Source organism: Nomascus leucogenys, chromosome 13 (assembly GCF_006542625.1).
Source record: "Nomascus leucogenys isolate Asia chromosome 13, Asia_NLE_v1, whole genome shotgun sequence".
Lineage (NCBI taxonomy): Eukaryota > Metazoa > Chordata > Mammalia > Primates > Hylobatidae > Nomascus > Nomascus leucogenys.
The window spans coordinates 42,691,731-42,716,004 of NC_044393.1; the positions used below are offsets into that span (position 1 = coordinate 42,691,731).

At 40.6% G+C, this 24,274-nt stretch overlaps 1 long non-coding RNA gene across 1 annotated transcript; it reads left to right on the forward strand.

The window, feature by feature from the left end:
• The first annotated feature begins 1,972 nt into the window (after positions 1-1,972).
• LOC101176122 lies at positions 1,973-22,276 on the forward strand. Its single transcript, XR_179245.2, has 4 exons — positions 1,973-2,656; positions 15,909-15,992; positions 21,165-21,301; positions 21,516-22,276. It is a non-coding gene; the product is annotated as an uncharacterized LOC101176122 (long non-coding RNA).
• The last annotated feature ends 1,998 nt before the right edge of the window (positions 22,277-24,274 follow it).

A 24,274-nucleotide genomic window follows, 5' to 3' on the forward strand; every position in this document is an offset into this window, starting at 1 on the left:
TTCATGGAGTATGTTGAATTGTAACAAACTCAGCTATGACTGATTATTGCTTTTGACAGATTCTACAGTGCTTCTCATGGCAAATTGGTGGAAATAATTCCGTAGTAAAGCTCAAGCAGATTTTTATTTCAGTAGTTATCTCAACACATTTCTAGAGATACAATCTTCTTGTACAGTATTTATATTTTTATTTTTTAGTATTTGACACACGTTAGAATCTTTAAACCTAATGATCTAGAATTTGAGAGACAAAATTAATGACCTTGTACTACGTGAATTTGGATAACTGAAAAAAATTGTGTTTGACCTCTGTTTCAGTCTCTCAGGGCCCTGGCAGTCATGCTCAACTCTGCACAGGGTCTGGGAAGTGCTGGGAGTGATGGTGCAGTCCCCCCAGGGCCAGTTGCAGTGGGGAGCTGTTTGGGAACCTGAGCCTGATGGGCCAGGGAAGGAAAAAGCCACCAGAACCCAGAGCAAGTAGTACGCACTGATAGGCACTACGGCCTTCAGTAGACGCCGTGGTGGCTCAGCGGGGAGACAGCAGGAAACAGCACCTCCCCAACTTCAGTCTCTCTCACCTCACATCTTCTGCTGGTGATTTCCATTGGCTGAGCCTAACTGGAAGCCAGAAAGGAAGCCGATGATGCAGCTTAAAAGGCCTGAGTAGGTGGAGAAAGGTGGGTGCTGCATTCAGAGGTAAGTGATCCAGATTCACTTAGCACAAGGTCATTAATTTTGTCAATAAAATTCTAAATCATTAGATTTAAAGATTCTAACATATCTCAAATTACTAAGAAGAAAAATATAAATAACATACAAAGAGATTTTCCTGTACAAGGAAGGTAGCCAGCATAGATTCTTTTTTTTCTCAAGATGGCTAACTACATGTACTTGAGTGCAAATATAATGTGAAAATATGAGCCTGGTGGATTTTTTACCTGCTCTTTGATAAGTTACGTTCACATTTGGCCATATACCATCACAGCTCTGCTGACCAGGAACTGAGTTGTTTGAGTTCTCCAGGAAGCAGATGCCAAGAAGAAGGTAAAAGAGCAAGAGATTTATTGTGAGCAACTGCAAATGGCAAAGTGGAAAAAAGCAAGAGTTGACAGGGAGAGCCTTCAGACCATGCTGTGGGGCTGAGACTAGCAGGACAAGATGGGGAGAAGGGAGGATTAAAAGAGAGGACTCTTAGAGCACAGCATTGCTCTGAGAAAGCCCCCCGAGACCAACCAGGAGCTCTGCCACAAAGACCGCCCATAGTGTGGTCCCATGTTGGGAGGAGATGGCCTTGCCTTGTACCAGTATTTTGCTCATTGTTTGAGGGCCACCCAAGAAGAGTACCATGGCTCAAAAGCAGTGCCAGACCTAGGGGAGGTTCCTCCTCGCAGCTGGGTAACCGATCTTTTCTTGGAGATCTGAGGTTGCATCTCCATGTCTGCCACAGATACCATGACTTTCACCCCAGAAGGAGCACATCATGAGACAGCGGAAATCCTAAGCAGACATGAAAGGGAAACGATCTCATGTCTCTGGAGAAAGGCCCCTGTGGAGGGAAAAGAGTAAGGCAAGTGGAAGCAGGGGTTCAGGGACCTGTGACTTGACCTCCTTCGTCAGGATGGAAATCTTGAGCAAGGGGAGGTGTTGAGAAAACCAGAAACTGGAAACGCTGGTTGGAGAGCACTCAGAGGGTGGCCCTGAGTTTACAAGGGATGCTACAGTTGATTGACAATGGCATGATGGCCTGATTAGGCTGAAATAAGGCCTCCATCAGCCTCCAGAGCTACTTTGGCTGTTGCATGGAGTGGAAGGCCTGCAGGAGGGCCTGCCTGCTCGCAGCAAACATGGCGGGCAGCTGTGGGTGTCGGCTGCTGGGCCTGGTGGGCCACACCAACTGTGCTCGGGGTAAACACCCTGTAGCCAAGGTTAATATCTGAGCCGCAGACCAAATTGGCAATTAAAGCCAGTACTCAGGATATTCTGTTGGGCTAGAGAGGGAGAACCACTCAGCTGGCTTAATGAAAGACACAGGTGTGGGACTTTGTCAGCAGATGCAAGCCTGGAGCCACCTCACAGTAGAGAGGAGTAGGAACCCAGAGTATGGAAGCCCCTTCCTCTCCTGCACCAAGTCACACACAGCACCGTGATGGGCAGCAGTAGAAGGATTAGAAACCACACAGCCCTGATAGGAGTTGAACTTTGCTTCAACTGGCTCTTAACCTGACACGAGATTGTGCTAGTTGGAAGATACCAAGATACTCTTACAAGAGAAGATGAAGTTCTCTTGTTTCAACCCCTATTACTGTTGACTGTCGACTTCCCAAAAGACCCCAGAAAAACATGTTAATGGAACAAAACTAAGTTTATTAGATTTACTGTAGTATAAGAGTATACCACCTTGGTAGAGTCTTGATAGTGTCTCAGGTTGACAAAGTCACGGTCTGCACTGGGGGACTTCTAAGGTAGCTTCTGCAAGGTGGGGAGTAGCTTGGGACTGGGCAGGGTTTCTATCCTAACAATTCTCAATTGGTAAGCCCCCCAAGGCCAAGGATCCTGAAGCAAATCTTGATAAGAAAGATGCTGGATTTGATAAGCTAGCTATTTTAGTGGATTTACTGCCTCATTTTTGGTAAGCAAGTCTTCCTGAAGCAAGCAGGTAAGTGATTTTTGCTTGGTTCCAACATTATTTAATACAGGAACAAAAAAATGGCTGGCCCCAGTGCTGTTTTAAGACACTGGGAACTACGCTGACTTCAGTTCTCAAGAGGTGGAGAATTGTGAGAGGAAACATATAAATTTGTTTTAAAAAGTGGCATTTTGGGGGTCTGTCTTAGCACATATTTTTAAAATGTTTCCTTTTAACATAGTTTTAAATTTCAGAAGAATTTCAAAGGTAGTACAGAGTTCCCATATATTCCCCACATCCAGTTTCCCCTATCATTAACACCGTAATGTGGTACACTTATCACAATTAATGAACCAGGATTAATACATTATTACTAACTAAAGTTCATATTTCATTCCGATTTTCTTAGTTTTCACCTAATGTCATTTTCCTGTCCCAGGATCCCATCCAGGCTACCACGCATGTTTAGTTCTCAAGTCTCCCTAGGTTCCTCGTGGCTGTGACAGTTTCTGACTTTCTTTGTTTCTGATGACGTTGACAGTCTGAGTGCTGATGGAAAAATTTGTAGAATGTCCCTCACGTGGAATTTGTCTAATGTTTTACTCATAATTATCCTGGGCTGATGGGTTTTTGAAAGGAAGACCACAGAGGTAAAGAGCCATTCTTATCACATCATATCAAAGGCACATTCTACAGGTTGACTCTCTCTTATCTGAAATGCTGAAGACCAGAAGTGTTTCAAATTTTGAATTTGTTCAGATTTTGAAATATTTGCATATACATAATCTTGGGAGTGAGACCCAAGTCTTAATAGGAAATTTATTTATGTTTCATATACACTATATACCCATAGCTTAAAGGTAATTTTATAAAATTTTTAAATAATTTTGGGCATGAAACAAAGTTTTGACTGTGTTTTGACTTCAATCTGTCACATGAGGTCAGGTGTAGAATTTTCTGCTTGTGGCACCATGTTGGCACTCAAAATGTTTCAGATGTTGGAGTGTTTGGATTAGAGAACGTTCAGCTTGTATCAGCAGGACTCATGACTGTTGGCGTTGACCTTGATCACCTGGCTGAGGTGATGTTTGCCCGGCTTCTCCACTGTAAGTTTCCTTTTCCCCTCTTTTCATACTGTGCTTTTTGGAAGAAAGTTACTACATGCGGTCTAGTCTTCAGGAGCGGGGAGTTATACTTTACCTCCTGGAAGGCAGAATTTCTGCATAAATGCTTTGGGAATTTCTGCAGAGACCTTTGTCTCCTACCCCATTTATTCATTTATTTTATTATTTTTCTATCAATATGGAATCATGAATATTTATTTTATACTCTGGGTTATAGTCTCATATTGTTTTATTTATTTTATTGGTCTAATTATTCCAGCTTTGGCCATTGGGAGCTCTTTCCATTGCTTCCTTTGTCCCTTTGACATTTCTCCATCATTGTGTCCTTTTTTTTTTTTTCCAATCACTTCCTTGCTTCCTGGAACTGCAAGCTGTACCATGTTCATTGTGTATATTTTGTGATGCAGCCTGAGAATCAGCCATGTCTCCAAAGAGCCCTGGTTCCTTTTATTGGAGAATGGTATAGAAATGAAGATCTGGGTGCTAGGTTTACTCATTGCCACTGGGGTGTCATTGTTTCTAGTGGCATTTCTTTTTTCCACTTGTGTACTACATTTGTGACCCCTTCATTTGTGAATCTATTTTATTCTTTCAATAACTATGTCATTTGAGAAGCCATAGAAGTCAGCCACAGAGTGACCTGAAAACTTGTTCTCTCACAATAAAGATATCCCACAGTACCAAAACAGTTTAAACTGCAGAAGAGTCTTCCATGCACTGCAGCTCCAAAAAGTTAAACATGATCTCTCAGATGGTTTAGAGCTTTGTCCTCACCCAAATCTCATGTCTAATTGTAATCCCCAGTGTTGGAGCAGGGGCCTGGTAGGAGGTGATTTGATCATGGGTGCAGTTTCTCATGGTTTAACACCATCCCGCTTGGAGCTGTAGTCACGATAATGAGTTCTCAGGAGATCTGGGTTTTTTTGGTTTGTTTGTTTGGTTGACAGGGAGTTTTGCTCTTGTTGCCCAGGCTGGAGTGCAGGGGTGCGATCTCGGCCCACTGCAACCTCCGCCTCCTGGGTTCAAGCAATTCTCCTGCCTCAGCCTACTGAGTAGCTGGAATTACAGGTGTCTGCCATCATGCCTGGCTAATTTTTTGTATTTTCATTAGAGATGGGTTTTCACCATGTTGACCAGGCTGGTCTCAAACCTCTGACCTCAGGTAATCCACCCACCTCAGCCTTCCAAAGTTCTGGGATTACAGGCCTGGGCCACCGCACCTGGCTGATCTGGTTGTTTAAAAATGTGTAGCACCTCCCCTCTCTCTCTTTTCCTCCTGCTCCACACAGGTGAAGTGCTGGCTTCCCCTTTTTCTTCTGCCATGATTGTAAGTTTCCTGAGGCCTCCCCAAATGCCAGCATCATTCTTCCTGTATAGCCTATGGAACTGTGAGCCAATTAAACCTCTTTTCTTTACAAAGTACCCAGTCTCAAATATTTCTTTATAGCAGTGCAAGAACGGACTGCTACAGTCTCCATTTGTTATATACCAAAAACAACAGAGAAATTTTCATTTTTTCAATGCAAATTCATAGTTTTGAACAAGGCAAATTAGAAGTCTGGGAGGCGAAGTCCCCATCTTGGTGTGACTGATGACTGCTCACAGTGCTGTGATGAATGGGTCTCTAAACCAAACACATCAATACCTACTGGGCGTGGGAAGGACAACGTTTGTTACCTTCAGCGAGGTTAAACCCTTTTCTCTCAGACTTCGTGTTAAAACAGGCTCCATAGTTACAATTTGATCCCAAGACAAAGAAAGAAAAGTCAATGATTAAAGGCAATTCTTTACCATCAAATTAAGATGTGACAAATTTGTCTCTTCTTCACTGACAATATTTTGCTGCTTCTGCAAAACCAAGATTAAAGAAAAAAAAACAGAAAAGTAAAAGAAAGATTAAGATTTTTAAAATTTTCCATTTCAGTTCTCTGGTTGCTTCTGTTTGTTCATTTAGATATTCTCCCTAATTATTTTGAATACTGTAAAATCTCATACCATAAAAACTTTTTAAAAAAAGAAATACAATAATTTTGGTACAGAGAGTTGCGTTTGATTCTAGTGAAGATCTGGGCTTCAGTAAAGGAAGTAAGGCTTAATGAGACAATTTCTAAAAAGAAAAACTTCATGTAATTGAAATGTTAAAATATTTTATAATTCTATCGCCTAGCATATATTCACCCTGGGTAGTTCATGGGTCTTTGGGGGTCCATCTTTCCCAAGAGGCTTTCAGAGCAAGATGCCCCAGGTCTTTCTCATATACATTGCCATGGGACCTGTTTCATGAACCATAGCTGAGTGTGGCAGGACTGAGCGATACATCCAATGACACACAACTGAATCCTGCCGCTGATCCAGGGACAGCATTGTCCGTGAGCTGCTCGATGAGTTGGCCTGGTGTGAAAACCTGGGTAGGTTGTGGTACACCACACTGGATTGTGATTAATCAGCTAATCAACTCCTCTCTCTGGAGAGGAGATGGGCCCCCCAGAGTGGTTTTAGGATTACCAGAGCTCCTGTAATAGCCTGAATTGTGGTCAAAAATGTTTCTGGTCTCCATAAGTCCTGGCTTCTGGCTGCTGAGATAGCTTCTTGTGCTTTCTAACATCCTGGAAAGCACTTATAATAAAAGTTATCTCCTGTGGTTACCCAAGCACATCTTGGCTCCTTGAAACTTAAGAATCTAACATAATGGTAACATATTAAATGACCAATATTGTAGGTTTCTTGAGGACAGCTATCAAGTCTTATCTTTGTAACCTAAGTGGGCACATTTAGCAAGTATAGACACTCCCAGACTTATAATGGGATTACTTTCCGATAAACCCACTGTAAGCTGAAAATGCATTTAATATACCTAATCTAGTGAGCATCATAGCTTAGCCTAGCCTACCTTAAATTTCTTCATAACGCTTACATCAGCCCACAGTTGGGCAAAATCATCTGGCAGCACAGTATACTGTAGAGTCCCAGTTTTTTACCCTTGTGATCATGGCTGACTGGGAGCTGTGGCTCACTGCCACTGCCCAGCTTCATGAGAGAGTATTGTACGGTATATTACTAGCCTGGGAAAAGATCAAAATTGACTGATCTTCTGATCAGTTCAGAATTCACTGAACTAGGATTTCTACTGAATATGCATTGCTTTCTCACTGTTAGGTAAAAAATTTTAAGTCAAGCCATGGTAAGTCAAGAATCATCTGTACTCAATAGTGAATATGATTAGTGAAAGGGAAAATGAATAAATGAATGAGATAACAAGAGCCAGAGAGAGTAAATGACTTACCTGAGGCTACTGATAAAAGAGGTCAACATAATGTCTTGACCCTGTGTTAAACAGTACTGAAACTACTCATTCTTTCCTGTCCATATGTTAAATAATACCAAGACCAAGCAAAAGTAGCTGCATGTCCCAGGGATACGGGTTTCTGAAAAATAAGACCATAAATGAGCTAAACAATTCATTTATTAAGGCAAACTATTTCCTCAGAAAGACTGACGTCTTAGCCTGGCCTTGCTGTGCCCATCTAATTGAAAGCTATAATACCATAAACTCCATGCAGCTCAAACCAGTTGCCTACATGAAAAGAACATCTTAAAAATCATTCAGCGTAGGTCCTAGGATGCTATTGATACCCTACCCTAATTTTCATTTCCAGCCTAATTTTCATTTCGAGGTGGTGTTCTATCTTACTATGGTGGGTGTTATAGTTTTGCTTGATAGGTAGATTTTTCTTGTGGTCGTCAGGGAAATTGATGGTCAATACAACACAATCAGTTTTCAGTTCCCGTTTTCTTTTTAAAACATGATTTCACATTTCTTTGAATGTGCAAAAATCTTCTAAGCACAGGGAAGTATGGGTGTCATTGCTTTCCTACAAGGTCTTGGAGCATGAAACAAATAAGGCATTTTCTTTTTTGTTACTTTGCCTAAGGAATAAAATTATTGGACTAGAAGTTATTTCAAAAATCTTTCCAATTCTAAAACTTGGGTTTCAGTAAATCTAGAGAAGTGCTCACTAAATTCAATTTTGAATGAACATAATTGTTCTCTACCGTGTTGAATACAGAAGAAATTCAACATTGTCTTGACTCTGAGGTAGAAAGTGGCTTATGGTACATGGCAAACTGTGTTAAGGCCCTCTGGCCCATTGAACACTGAATTTAATTTCTCAAATATACACAAAAATGCACAGCTCTGGACTTGCAGTAAAGTGTCTGTCATGAGAATTGTTTTAGCCCAAATGGCTCTAAAACATGGCTGTCAATTCCAGACGTTTCCAACTGGAAGAGACAACAGCCACCACATGTCACACAATGCACCACACACAATGTAAACATACCATTCACGTCCACACTCAGATATTTATGGCATTTTCCGTGGTTGCCATGTCAACCCATGGAGCAACCAGGCCATTAAATCATGCTGTCAGCAGGCCAAGACAGTAACACTACAAAAAAATTCCAGTTGCTGACATGAAACATTACATTTATCATTTCAAGACCTGTTTTTTTTCCAGCTGCCTCTTGCTTTATGCTCTTCACTGCTTTTGAGCTGGTCTTTTAGGGTACAAGGAGAATACAAATGAGCTGTTTAAAATGCAACAGAAATCCCAGCCAACTCTTGAGTACTTTTACTTTCGTAGAACTTATTTTTTTAAGGTGCCAATCTTGAGGTCACATGCCAAGAGAAGGGATGGGCTGAGAACTGACATATTACTGATATAACTGGCCAGTTTTTAACTTTCTAGCCTGGATTCAGTCTTTTATTTCTCTCCTCTGCATGAAATTGTTCTCAGCAAATTTCTAGATTTCAAGTACATTCACTGAAATTTCTTCTGTACTCTGATGTCTTCTGAAACTCTGATATCTCCTTAGGAGTTCCCATTAAAAAATTTTTTCAGGGTCATGTAGAAAGAAAGCGTGCAGAAATCTCGTCAACAGATCTGAGAGGTCGGCTCTACAATCAGTAACAGAGACAAAGAGCAGATTTTTTAGGGCAGTCCTGATTTTTCTTGATTATATTAATTTCAGAAAAGGTGAATCACTGACTGTATAACTAGATGTAAATTAAATGTTCTACCATTAGAAGGCTTTTCATATAAATTCACAATCAGAAGAATTTTTTCGTGTCACACTATGCACTAAGAATTTTAGAAAATAAGGACATTGTGACATTTCGGTGTATGTGATGATGCTATTGTCAGACCATGACGACTGTGCATGAATAGAAGGAGGATGCGAAACCAGCCTGGCTTGCCTCTCGCTGTCTCTCCTCTCCGGCGGCTGTGCTTCCTCCTCTTCCTTTTGGCCACCTCCAAGCACATTAAGCTTGCAGGATTGTGATGGGATTTAAAGGAATTTCAGCTACTCATGTGCACAGCGCTCTTCTCCTCATTCTACCTGGAGAACAACACTAAGAAGGTACAGTCAGTGAGAGCTTTCAGAGGAGAACACGTCTGGATGAGAATCTTCTCGAACTGAGCATCAGAATAGGTTTCTCCTCCTCACTCATCTGTCTGTGACACACAGCCCTCGAAAGGCATGCCACCCCGCAGACATTTTTCTTGGAAAAAGAGACAGAACGTAATCAGGAAATGTGAAAATAAAGAAGAAACGATGGGTTAGAGAACATCCAGGCTATTCTCACGGAGCAGATATCTGGGGGCAAAGGTGAGAGAGGCTGGGAGCAAACCCGAGGCCCTCAGACACCTGCTAGCTCACGGGCAAGCGGAAGCGGCAGAACCCTACAGAGCCTACTTTGAAACAGGCAAACTGGAGACCAGAGCTGGGACTGGATAATATGAACTGGGTCTTCAAGGATGGGTTAGCAGTTTCTGACACTTGTATATGGGGAGAAAAGAAACTTCTAGACTGAAGAAACCCTTGAATGTATGCCCACGGCTGGGGAAATAATGATGCAGTCCCAGAAAGAAAAAGTAGATCCTGTGCTTTCAAAGCAGATTAGGCAAGATATAGGAAAGGGCCAAGCCAGGGAGGATGAGGAGTGCCTGGGTGAGGAGACTGCAGCAGAAGTTTCAGCGGAAAGGGATGTGGTCAGATCCGTGCTCTTGGGTGATGTTTGTACATGAATCTGATGAGAAGGGAGATGAAGCCATGAAATCATTAGAAGTTCATTAGAATAATTGGATGTAGGAGACAGCAAAGATAATAATAATGGAAGAGGATTTAAAATTATGATTCAAAGTCTGAATGTATTGGGGTGTGGCAAAAACTCCTCTCCCAGAAATTTTGAGCATAAAAACAATACCTTTAGAATGAATAAATAATAGTATAGTCACACAAAGTAATAGTATACTGCAATGAAAAAAGGGTGAGCTGTAAGCACAAAAATATGGTGAAATCTTGCAAAGATAAAAGTTGAGAAAAAAAAGCCAGTCACAGAAGAGTCAATATGCTGCGATTCCAATTATTTAGAGTCCAAAAATGAATCATGCTGCTGGCTAGATGGTTGGGATCTTGGGGAGGGTAAAGTCGTTGGCTGGAAGGGAAATAGCCGTGGTTTCCAAGGGGCTGGTGGTGTTCGTCTCTCGATTTTGGGTGCTGGTTACAGGATGTGCTTGGCTTGTGAAAAATCACTGGGTGGTACATTTATGATATGTTCACTTTTCTTTTCTGCCTGTTAAACTTGGGTAGAAGCTTTTACAAAATGGCACATCTTGCTTTGGAGATCTTAGTTTAAGGAGGCGGATTGACTGACAGGTGATCTTTAAATGTCCAGGCCTTGAATCTAAATACAAACGGGGGTAAACAAGGCCATGTTTCTTGGATTCCAGGAAATTAGGAACTATGATTCAGCAAATTAGAGTATTGCATCATGTAGTGAAACCCAACATCTCCTGGCCGTAGTCCTCCCACCTCTCAGCCAGATTTGGACTCTAGCTTAGCACCCACAGGCCTGGAAACGGTCACCACAACCAACTCATTGTCTCATTAATTTCAAGGATGTAGAAGAATAAAAAGTGATAAGGGCAAGGGTGGGAGGCTATCTCTTAGCAGCTTCAGAATAAAACCAGTTTAGCTCAGTTCCTGCCAAGAACTCGGGAGAAATCCATCATTCCTCTTGCCTGGCCTGTGGTCAGCGCCACTGTGGTGATAAGCAGAGAAGCCTGTAATGATTAACCGGGCATGTACATACAATGGTCACCCACACACACAGACTTCTTATCATCCAGGAGCCCAGCACTTTAATACTGAGTCATACCAATGTTCAGAGAAGGAAGTGTGCTGCCACTAACACACTTCAAAATTTGGATTCAGAGTTAATTCCTGTAGTTCAGTATAACCCTTCCCAACTGCTTCCTACCTAGAGGAAAAAGAAGCAATTGAATTTTTAAAAAAGTCCCAAATTATACCCTGGGTGGATTTCTAAGAAGCATTTCATAATTAGAAGTTTCCATAAATGCATTTAATAGATTCTTTGCAGATTATTAACCCCTAGAAAAGGAAGAAGGAACAAAGAATGAAAGTAGTGTTAGAATAAGGCAAGTACCCAGAAAAATAATGTGATCTACATTCAGAAAAATCTCCTTACATTACTTCAGTAGTACATATAAGATTCCTGTAAAATGGTGGCTTATAAGCAATACTTTCAACTTCCCATCAGAGCTGGTTTAAGCAGCAACATAGTTTTTAAAAATATTTTTTGGAAACTCTGATATAGAATGCATTACATTTATTATATAGAACTCAGTATTATTCAGAGCTATTTTCCTGATATGAACAAACTTGAGATCTCTCCCTCTTACTCGCTGCTTTACATTTCCATCGTTCATTCTTTCAGCAAATGTCGCTGAGCACCTTCTGTGTGCCAGGCACTGTTTAGATTATTGGGGACACAGAGGGCAGTAAGTTAGGCCTCATCCAAGCCCACTGGACCTGACATTCTTGTTGCTGTGGCCTGGTGCGGTCTCATTCCCTCTGGTGCTGACTTTTGTAAATTCCTCCCAACTTTCCCCACCTCTAGTCTGTCAGCTTCCAACCCTTCCACAACACTGGTTATTAGAGTACTATCCTTACAGATCAAATCTGACCATTTCACACCATCCTTCTTGCTTCCTTTCTGTCCTCCATTCCATATAACAAAACAATACAAACATGCAAATTATTCCCCACCAAACAAAAGCAAAAGGAAACGAAACCTTTAATGGGATAAAAGGAAAGTTCATAGGATAAGAAAGGAATTCAGAGTCCTTTGAAATCTCATTCTAGATCTTTTTCCCAAGGTCCTGCATGTCTTTCTTGGTGTCCTCTGTAGGCCCTTTGATGCCTCTCTATGTCAAAACGGTTTCCCTATTTTGCCTTTATTTAAATGTGTCTTTTGCCAGGAATGTCCTCTCCCTCCATTTCTGTCTATACAAAGTTCCCCATGTTTTACAAGCCAAATTCAAATGCTTCCTCCTTCATGAGACCTGTAGATACCGGTATCCTGTTGATACCTCTTCCTAAATCCATGTTCATGTTGATAGTTTGAATTCATCTGTGACGAGAGTATTCACACCATGGAAACTGGCAAACGCTGAAAATCGGAGCTTGATTTATTGTTTCGTTGATTGTCTAGACTTAAGAAAGTGGTGGAGAAAATGTTAACATAGCAAGTTAAACTTAAAAATGTGCTGCGTTTATAGCCATTATATTATGAAAACACATAAAGCATACTTCAGGAAAAGTTTTTTTGAGTATTTGAAGACTGTTGTCCAATTCAACCAAGAAGCCATTCATTCCACTAATGAACAATGTCCCAATATATGTCCTCATTGTTTCACTTTCATTTTCCTACTTAACATCAACAAAAACATCAGCTAACATTCATGTTAGAGTTGCATTTGCTCATCATTGAGGTGAGCAGCTTCTTTGCAGAATCTGAGAGTGATCAAGAATTGATTTGTAGGCTAGGCATGATGGCTTATGCCTGTAATCCCGGCACTTTGGGAGGCCAAGGCAGGCGCATCACTTGATGTCAGGAATTCTAGACCAGCCTGGCCAACATAGTAAAACCCGGTATCTACTAAAAATACAAAAATCAGCCGAGTGTGGTGGTGCCCACCTGTACTCTCAGCTACTGGGGAGGCTGAGGTGAGAGGATCACTTGAGGTTGCAGTGAGGCAGAGGCAGAGGTTGCAGTGAGCTGAGATTGCACCACTGCACTCCAGCCTGGGCAACAGAGTGAGACTCCATCTCAAAAAAAAAAAAAAAAAAAAAGAATTGATTTGTAGTTGGCTATGAGTGCAAAAGTTCAGCAAAATCAACAAAAGAATTCTGTTAAAATCAATTAGCTATATGGAATTTATAATGAATAATATTTTAAAAAAATGTTTAATTGACAAAAATGTATATTCAAGGTATATTATGAGATGATATGATATACATATACATTGCATAATGATTACCACAGTCAAATTAACTAGCACGTCCAGTACTACTCGTTACTATTTGTGTGTGTGTGTGTGTATGTGTGTTAATCCTTAAAATCTGCTCTCGTAAAATTCCAAGTTGTCAATACATTCTCCAATTATGCATTAGATCTATAGAACTTCTTAATCTTATGACTGAAACCTTGTGCCCTTTGACTAAAGTCTCCCTATTTCCCTCACTTCCCAGCCTTTGATCACCACTACTCTACTCTCTGCTTCTATGAGTCAGACTTTTTAGATGCCATGTATTAGTGAGATTATGCAGTATTTGCCTTTCTGTGTCTGGCTTATTTCACTTGGCATAATGTCCTCCAGGTTCATCCATTTCGTCACAAATGGCAAGATTTCTGTCTTTTTAAGGGCTAAATAGTATTCCATTATATTCTACATTTTCTTTATTCATTGATCTCCTGTCAGTGGACACTTAGATTGTTTCCATGTCTTGCTTATTGTGAATGATGCTGGAATATGAGGGTGCAGATAATTCTTCAAGATTCTGATTTTGTTTCCCTTGGACATATTACCAGAAAAGGAATTGCTGGATCATATGATAATTCTAGTTTTAAATTTTTGAGGAATCTCCATACAGTTTTTCATACTGCGGCACCAGTCTACATTCCAACCAACCACAAAGGCTCTCTTTTCTTCACACTCTCGCCAACACTTGTTATTTCTTGTCTTTTTGATAATAGCCATCCTAAGAGGTGTGAAGCGATAACTCATTACGGTTTTGATTGTCACTTCCCTGATGATTAATGATGTTGCGCACCTTTTCATGCACTTGGCCATTTATATGTCTTCTTTGGAAAAATACCTACTCATTTTTAATTGAGTTATTTGGTTATTTTGCTATTGAGTTGTGTAAGTTCCTTGTATATTTTGGATATTAATCCCTTATCAGATTTATGGTTTGTAAATATTTCCTCCCATTTCATAGGCTGCCTTTTTGTTTTGTTGATTGTTTCTTTTGCTGTGTAGAAGCTTTTTAGTTTGATGTCCTGCTTGCTTATTTTTGCTTTCATAGCTTGTGCTTTTGTTGTCATATTAAAAAAAGTTGCCAAGACCCATGTCAAGGAGCTTTTCTCCCATATTTTCTTCTAGATATCTGTAATAAACACACACACACACACACACACTTTCTGCCAGAGGGCCATTTGTTAGACATTTACCAGAATATAGTAGTCCCTCCTTATTTATGATTTTACTTTCTGCCACTTCCATTACCTGTGGCCAACCACAGTCTGAAAATATTAAATGGAAAATTCTAGAAATAAACACTTCATAAATGCTAACTTGTGCGCCATTCTGAGTAGCATGATGAAATTCCTCACTGCCCCACTTTGTCTTGCACAGGACATAAATCATCCCTTTGTCCAGCATCTCCACACTATAGACACCACCATCCATCAGTCACTTAGTAGTCAGCGTAGTTATTTAGTGTGCATAGGGTGTGGTACTATCTACAGTAGCAGGCAACCAGTAGGGTCTTGGAATGTATTCCTCAAGCATAAGAGGGCACTACCATACCACTATCAAGCTGAGGCAAGTATCCTCTGGGATTGCTTAGCACAGGAGGAAGAGGGAGGACTGCCCAGCTTACCTGCTCACCTGCCCCTCATGTGGCTCCTCGGAGGCCCCCTGCACTACCATGTACATGTGATGCCCCAGCAGCTCCTCCCTGCTCCAGTCTCCTCCTGTGGTTATTGTGGCGGAGGCTTCCCTCAGACCTTGTTCCTCCATCCCTGTAATCCTAGATGTGTTTTTATTCCAGGCAAGTCCTCACATATTTGTCCTGCGTTGGTTAAGCTCTCTAAGCCTTAGTTTCTCCATCTGTAAAGTGGGAACAATATTAGTATCTACCTCAGAGCATTGTTGTAAGTATAAAGAGGGTAATGAATGAGAAACTCTTGGCCCACCACCCTGGCACACAGTAGGAATAATACCAATAAACATCACAATAGCAAATGTGGCAAATACCTGCTGAGTGCTTGTGAGACTTCCTTTGGAATCTCTTATTTATTTACTTTTCATGGCAATCCAGTGAGACGGATTCCATATCACTCCCATTTTACAGATGAAGAAACTGAGGCACACACAAATTAAGATATGTGTCCAGAGCCCCACAATTGGGGATGTTCGGTAAACTACTATTGAAGAGTTATTGAAGAGTTAGATAACATCATAACATGATTTTCAGATATACTCCCCTTCTCTCTTCTCTTTTTTTTCTCCACCCATTTTTCTTTATTCTTACATACTCTCTTATTCCGCCTTCTTGCTGCATTTCTGATTCCTCATTTCAGCTTTAGCCACTTGAAAGGAAAAGGGAGAAAACGTCAAAGAAGATTCTTTATTTTTCTGTGAGTGCTTCACTTTCTTTGGTGCTTCCTTTGGGGTTTTATTGACTTTTTAAAAAATCGTTTTCGTGTAACTTCAAACTTGTAGAAGAGTTGCAATATCTGTGCAAAGAAGGAGCATATATACCTCATTCAGATGACACATTTATTTCCATTTTCTCTCATGTGCTTTATCTTTCTTTAGAACTCTTTGTCTTCTCTCCACCTATTGTTCGCCAGACATCAAATTGATGCTGTCAGCTGTCCTAGCTTTACAGACCACTGTACCAACAACTTGTTTCTCCAATTCCTCTCCTCTATATTTTCATATATGATCGAAATTATAGTTGCCTTTTCTAATTACAATTTTCTTCCTGTCTGTTCACAGCAGAGCCCTTTCAGCCACAAGTCTTAATAGTTTGCATGAGTGTTAATCTGCTTCTCATAGAGTCACCATGAAACACACCTTAGACAGGTATGAGCTATGCTGTCCAAAACCCTTGGGTCCAAAAGTGTTTCAGAATCCAGCAACTTAAAGATTTTTAAAGATAAGGTGAACAATATTCCATGAGTTTAATAATATACCCAGTGGGGTCTAGGGGAGCAATCCCATAATCAAACAAATGCAAGCAAATGCATGCAGAATAAAAGATTTTACATATTCTCAGTACAGTTCATGTCATGTTAAAATTTCAGTATTCAGAGCTTCTTGCTTTTTGGAATTGCAAACAAAGGGTGCTGTAATTTTTTATGTGGTAGGGGATAGGTTCAGATAAATACTTTAGTGACTGATCAACTATATAGCATCTAAATTGCATAAAAATTTAGTAAGTAGATCAATTTTATTTTAATTAACATTTTAAAATTATTATAATTTCAATAGAACATAAAAAAACAGGATATTGACAGCAAAATATCCCTACATACACCAGAGTAGGATTAAAGTCTTAAAGATAAAGAGCAAAGACTAATGCTTTGTTTTACAACAAGAAGGTCTTCTTTGAAGTCATAGGGAAACAAGGTCTCAGCTGTAGCAAATGGCATGGCCTTCCAAAAGAGCAGGACACATTGTAACCATGGGGACTCCAGACTGTTAATAACATTCTATATTAAAGAACAGATAGTCTGTAGTCCCACCACTTTGGAAGGCCAAGGCTGGCAGATCACCTGAGCTCAGGAGTTCAAGACCAGCCCGGCCAACATGATGAAACCCCGTCTTTATTAAAATACAAAAATTAGCCAGGTGTGGTGATGGGCACCTGTAATCCCAGGTACTCTGGAGGCTGAGGCAGGGGAATCGCTTGAACCTAGGAGGCGGAGGTTGCAGTGAGCCAAGATCATGTCACTGCCCTCCAGCCTGGGTAACAGAGGGAGACTGTCTCAAACAAAACAAAACAAAACAAAACAAAACAAAGAATAGACAGGTCTATGTACCAGATCACAGTCCTTACAACACATTAGTTCACATAAGTGCAAATAATACAATCTATTTTATAATAGCACAGCTTGTTATCACATAAAATTACCTGCTTCCTCATTGTATTGTATGCTTCTTATGTTGATTAAATAGATAGAATGAATATTCCCCCATGTAGCAACCTCTATTGAGTCTTCTTTTCTCTGAAACTTTTAAAAAATACATAGTTTCTACCAAATTCCACCTAGCACGAGGTTGGACACTACTTCAAACTTTTCTCAAATGACTTCATGAGTAATATTCATTTGGTACCTGTAGTAGAATTTATGCATTCTAAGCTAAGAGTTGATACTAAACAAATATTTGAGATTGGTTGCAAAAAATCTAAAGAAAAAAATAGCAAATTTCAGTTGGGATGCAACTTAAAATTATCCTAAATCTATAAAAGTTTTTGCAATTAATTTACTGTTACATACAATTTATTCTCAATATTCACTTACTGAGGTTGATTAACTTTATGCCGTTTTAAGCATTGGGAAACAAATTTAAACAAATTGCCACAGTCAAAAGTCAAACCAGAGTGCCAGTGATGTTATGTTTTAAAGTCTTCAGTGTAAGTAATGAATTGCCCAGTACATCATGGATGACTTTAAGATCTCCCTTGTTGGAGTGAGAGACCAGAAATCATGTTTGCCAAAAGAACACTCTTTTCCCAAGAATGCAGCAAGGCTCCCCATCCCCAGGAACAAACATCACTTTTTTCTTGATGTTTCCCTTAAAATACGAGGCTGAAGTTCAGAGTTAAGCACATCCTGGAACTGGGAACTCTCACCAGTACCAGGTGCAGGGAAGTAGGCAACTTTGCCACTGGCTTATTTTTTTAAGAAGACTGTACCTGTACTCTCTGAGCAAAGTGGCAATATCTGCAGCTGCCTGCCCGCCACCAGACAGCCAGTCCGATGTGAATTATTTAACAGAAAGTATTGCAACCTCCACTCACAATAGAGGAGGCTTCAAGATTTGTGGGTGACACCCTGACAGGCTGCAGGATCAAAGCCAGGATTTTAGAGAAGAGGTGCAGTTGAGCAGTGCCCTCTGGCCAAGGAGCCGTCATGACCTAGGGCAGAGGAAGAATGCCAATCCATGCTGTGAGGGTGGCACATTCCAAGGACTAAACCAGAAGAAGTAAGGCCAAGTGCTGGCAAGAGGGAGCCACAAACCAGAATGATTACGTTTTTAAAGCACTGCTTCCTGGCTCAGACATAAAATTATATTTAAATGTCCTGCCTCTGTGCAATCAAAAGAAGCTAACTGAAAGAAACACGCACTTCAAGGCTGTAAATCTGAAACTTCCTAATCCCCGAAAGTCCACACTAGACTTCTTGCCTCCATGGAAACAACAAAGCATTCAGCCAACTGATTGGCCTCCAATGAATTTTAGATAAGACAGCTTGGAAGGGAATGGATGTGATTTTAATGCAGAAGAAAGCGCTGGAAGGGAGGTCCACTTGGTTCATATTTGAATAAAGCAAACAAGGCAGACGAAAGGCTGACAGCTGTAAATGACATTGTCAGTACAAAAATTATCAGCCAGTTTACAATCTGTTTGCTTATGTTGAACAAACAGACTGTGTGTGGCATCCTTCGGCCTGGTGAATGGCAGAAATACTTGCGGGCTTCAGAAAAGCTATCTGCTCTCCTGCAGCCCGGCCACAATTAGATCGCCATTTGACAGCCACACTGAAAAGGAAACTGTGTCCTCTGCCTTCCCCCACACTCCCTTGCCTCTTTGCTTTCCCTTTTCCTTTCTTTCTTTTTCTTGGTCTTCTTCTTCATAAGACAAGCACTGAAGTTGGGTAGAGACACTTGTCCTGTTGTATCAATGGCGTGAATTATGTCAGTTCGGTTGCTGGATCAAGTCGTTTACTGATGTGTCTGACATTCCAAGTGGGAGATCTTCAGTAACCTAGCAAGGCTCAGCGCCAACAGTCTTCATTTTTTATTCCTTACAGGAAGCAGAATCCAGGAGCTCCTGAAAGAATGCCACTTTTTTCTTCTTTGTGCAGCCTGTCTCGCAAACCGTTTGCTTTGAACTTGCTAGCATTGCATTTGGTGCCGAAACAAAACACAAGCAGGGCTGTGGAGTTCTATTTCCCCTGAGCGAGGCCCCGATAGCCCAACTTTCAGGAGGGAATAAAACCTAGTGGGCGCTACCGATCCCGGGAAGCTATGCTGAGTGTTTAAGCCAGCCCCCAACCTGAAAGGAATGAGTTGTGTGGTCCCATTGCTTAATCCCCTCTGTGTTCTGCAAACTCATAACACAGAAATAGCTCCTTTTGTTCAAAAAGAATGGAAAGCAAACACAGGTACTAATTTTATCCCTCACGTTCTCAGAGGCTCCCTCTTGTTTAACTGCATCAGAGAGATTTAAGCTGCTGGGAGTGGCTTTTTTCACCAGGCCGGAGGCTGTTTGGGCACTGGGAGCTTTTTACCTGAGAGATTCCAGCTCACCTTGGAGTAAGCGAGTGACACACCTCCTTGCCCTGGGCGACAAGTCACCTCTGTAGAGCGCGCACACTGGAAAACAGAATAACCTCATAGGAAGACAACTGTCTACAAAACTTAAGAGTTTTGATTTTCATCTTCTACCTTGTGTATTGTCATTATTTATTGTGTCTTATTCTTGCTAGAGTTAGCCAAGAAGTTATTCATTTGAGGAGAGGATCAAGTCTTTCTGTTATGCCTTCCTTTCTTTTCTCCTTCTTTAATATAAAGAATCTATTTAGAGGTACTTGGTTTATTTGACCGGAAAAAAAATGATGATAGGTGAGTATGGTGTGTTTGTCACAGATAAAGGGCACATCACAGGCACACACAAAGCCGGAAGACCGTGGTAATTACTGGTAAGCAGCGAAGCATCAAAACACCTCTTGTATGAAAGTTCATCCAATTACCACTAGCCTAGAGAGGAGAGTTATGTTGCACTGTGCTTTTCGTTTTAATCTAAATGGCTGTTTCTTTTTCTCTGATATGGCCATCGGTCATAAAGAGTTGACCATCATTAAAACTGTTTGATTTGGAAGTCTGTAGTGTTTGGCTAAGAGGGTAAATGCAAATTTGATGAAAGAATAAGGATAAATTTACATATCAGCCTCAGCTCACATGGAGAGAGTAAACATTCTGTTTATCTCAAGTGTCACTTTATGATTTCAGTAGAATATAAAACTGACCTTGGCCCAGTCATTGCAAAAGGCCTAAATGAAATATACGGTTGTCTAAATACAATTTACTCAAGTAGAACTTGTCAGCAAACCCTGTGGAACTCAGCAAACAGGACTGGAGAGCGCAGCGAAAGAATTTTGTTCTGATAAACTCCAAAATGAAATTCTGGAGCAAGGAGTAGGTGAATAAGAAAGGTTAAGAAAAAAAAAATCCTACCTCATGAATTTTATGGTAACCAGCGTGAATTAAAACATCCTATTTAGCTGTAGTTTTAGGCTTTAGTTATCTAAAAATGAGAAAATAAAAACAAACGGAAAATTTTAAAAGCCAATGTTAACACTGTAACGTATAGTATTCTTTTACCAAACCTTTGTTTTATCATTTGGGGACAAGAGTAAGATCATCATTTGTTTGGTTTCTAAAAACTATAATTGATTCCAGGAACTTTAACACTCCATAGGTAGTTTACACTGCAGGAGGATAATTCCTTTTGGCTGTTTAAATCAACCACGTTTGCATTTTCCACAACATTTTTAATTAGTTTTTTCTCAAGCTAAGTCAACATTCATCACTGGGTGAAGGAACATCAGACTTTGTTCATAATGGAGGCTTTTGAGTGTGCAGAAAAATATTCCAAGACAATTGCAGGCATCTGAACAGATATTTCACCCCCACTTTCTTGTTTGTACCCAAAAGTTCAATGTGGAAAATGAAAGCATAAAATGAGATTCTTTTATGGAGAAAAGTTGATGGCATAAATAGAGTAAGGGGGTGGAGGAGTATATACAAATTTTTAATTTGAGCTATTCTAGAAATTTTGCCCACAGTAGAGCAAATAATAATAATAATAATATTCTGAATGAAATGAAAGGTGAAGAAAATTTGGCAGAAATGAATAGTTTTAATTACAAAAATAAAGAATATTCTTGTAGGACCTATTTATGCATTTACCTTTATAGCCCACAAAATATTTTTTAAATAAATAATTATCTATTTATATTCACATAGAATAATACAAAGCTTTAACAAAGACCCCATAAGAACTTCATATCTGAGTACCATTTACAATCGATTTACAAATAATGCCAGCATCCTTAGCGACTTCTTCAGGCAAGGTTATACTGGGGGTTTTTGTGGCTAAGTAGGTGAGAGTGCTAACATAAATGAGGAGAAAGTACCTCATTATTACCAAAACTGTAACCAGGCTTTCCACGTGGGGTTTGAAAAGAGATTGACATGTTGCCCTCACTGGATGGAGAGTTAAATCAAGTTTTTGTGGGGTAGGAGGGGAGGTTGTATGTATCTGAGGAAGTCAGGCTGTTGAAATGCTTTTCCTCAGTGTCCTGTGTTCACATACAGGTGAACTGGGAGTACCGCACACAGCATGGCTTCCAGCCTGAAGTGACTGTAAAATGCCAGTGAATAGAGAGGCTCGAGGCTGAGTAAAGGATCCTGCACACTCAACAGGCTCATCCTTCTCTGCACCCGAGATGTTTAGAGTCCCGGTTACAGAGCTTTCAGAAGGCAGAATTCGTCCACAGCACACTATTGATGCCTATTGAATCTAAGGAAATTAACTAAGAAGAGAAGAAATAATCTCCATAGAAAAGGGATTTGAGAACCCAGAAGAGGGTATGGGCCTGGCAGTGTGCATGCTGCAAACTATGCACCATCACTGGCCTAAAACGCACCTCTGTGTGCATCATTTACTGACGTTTAAAAATCACCCTCTACTTGTTCTCCTGTGACCCTCATTGGACTATATCCAGACAGCACTGAAAGCGATAGCCAGAAAAAGTAGCAACAACCCATGTGTTCGTCCACTGACGAATGGATCAAAACATGTGGCGTGTCCATCCATACAAGGGGATATTACCCAGCAGTCAAAAGGAGCAAAAAACTGATGCATACCACACCATGGCGAATTCTTAACAGTATGTTCAGTGAGAGAAACCAGTCACAAAAGCCCATGTACTGTATGGTTCTATTTATATGAACTGCTTGGAGGAGGCACCTAGTGGTTGCCAGGGGCTTGGGATGGGGGTGGAGGGCAGGAATGGGGAATGCCTGCCCCCTCCATGGGGTTTCTTTGTGGGGTGATTAAAATGTTCTAAAATTGGTATGGTGATGGTTGTACAAGTCTGTGAATACACTAAAACCACTGAGCGGTACACTTTAAACAGGTAAATGTTATGGTATATGAATAAAATCCCAATGAAGCTATTAAAGGAAAAAAAAAGGAAGAAAACCTGACATCTACAGTGTTATGGAGCCAAAGACGAGCTTTCATAAAGAATTGCGTAGGCCCCTGAGGAACCATGGAAAGCAACATGAACATGAACTCCAAGCAGGCCATGGGCCATCTCTGACCGATTCCACCTAGGTGAAGGGAGCAGGTGTCAGAATCAAATCCTGACTTAAAATTGGTAAATATTTGTTGGTTATCTATGCTGTGCCAGGCATCGTGGCCCACAAGGGAGAAAAAAACTCCTTGTGGAGCTCACCGTCTAGGTGAGAGGCGAATATATGCAATTAGCCAGACCACAAGTGGCACAACCATGCATGTCATTAACAGTGGGCTTGGAAGTGCAAGGGACATCTACATACCTCTGGGAATCCCTGCTGCAGAGCAGAGAAATCAGACGACAAGTTGTCTAAGTTTGGATTTTATTCTGTAGGTCATGAAGAGTCTCCAAACTTTCTTTAGAAGAAAAGCGATAAGATATTTAACAGAACCCAATGTTAGGTTCTGTGCTGGATCCCAGCACAAACACACGAACACAGGCCTGAGGATCCATGATTCAGCAAAGCTTCAGGTCCAGGGAAAGCACCTGGAAGCTTCTCCCTTTGCAGCATTATTGTAGGTTGAAGGGATTGTGTAGTTCTCCAAACACCTAACAAGATTCTGGATTGCATGAATACTATTAAGCCTCAGATGCAAGTTGGAGTAAGTTTACCATTCTGAGACCTGAAGATCACATCTGAAGGCCTCATTCAAGCCCAGATACCTCATTTCAAAAGTACCACATATAGAGGAATATGGGCAGGACTTGGGAAGAGCCACCAATTACAGAACATACAGAAAGGTGGAAGAAAATGTGAAAAATCCACCTAGCCAGGGCAGGTATCTAGCCTTACCAAGCCCTTGCTATAGACTGGGTGCTGTGTATCACTACCAGCATTACTTCATTTAATCCTCAGAACCCTAAAAGGAAGAAGATGGGTAATGATATTGTCCCCATTTTGCAGATTAAAAAACAAAGCAATAGAGCAATTGAGGAATTTATCTAAGATCATTTAGTAAATAGTGGAACTATTCCAACACAGATCTGTTGATCATCCAAGGTTGTACCTTTAATCACTGTGTTATTCTGCTTCCTTGTTCCAAATATTCTGAAAATATTTAAAACTTGCCAATAAAGAAAAGCTTCAAGAAGGCAGCACGTTCATTTACTGAACTCTGTAAAGAAGAGAGAAACTTTCAGAAAGAGTTCCCAGTTGTTGAAGATGTTGGTGCAGGAGCCAAAAGACCACTTGTCAGAAACGCAGATGATCTAAAGTATTATGATTAAACAGCATTTATGTGTTCTGTCAACCTGGTTATTCTGATGTGGGATCCTACTAACAGAACCAGAACCCCTGCATATGGCCATGAAGGTTGGATATTGCATGACTCTAGGGGAGGGATGCTTCATATTCAGAGGCATTGTGGATTTTCATATAGATCATGACAGTTTTCCTGAAGATTTTAGTCAAGAGTGCGAAGGGAGAGCTGCTGTCTATTTCTTATATGCTCCAAGTTTCCATTTGGGCCCTTAAAGGTGCTAACCATATCTGACATAGAAAGATAATTTAAAGGAGAGGGATGGATAGGCATAAGGCCAGAGATGGGAAGATGAGTTAGGGGGTTATGGTGATGACTTCAGCAATAGTTTAAGGAATGGGGGTGGGGATGAGAATAGAGAATTGATGAGGATCAGGAAGCGATTTCATATTTGTATTAGTCCAGGAGACAGATGAGCTGGAAACACAAATTTAGGAGTCACGAATATGAGAAGATAGTTGAAAGTTAAGGGCACTGGTAAGTCTACATGAGAAAGACCAAGGAACAAGAAAAG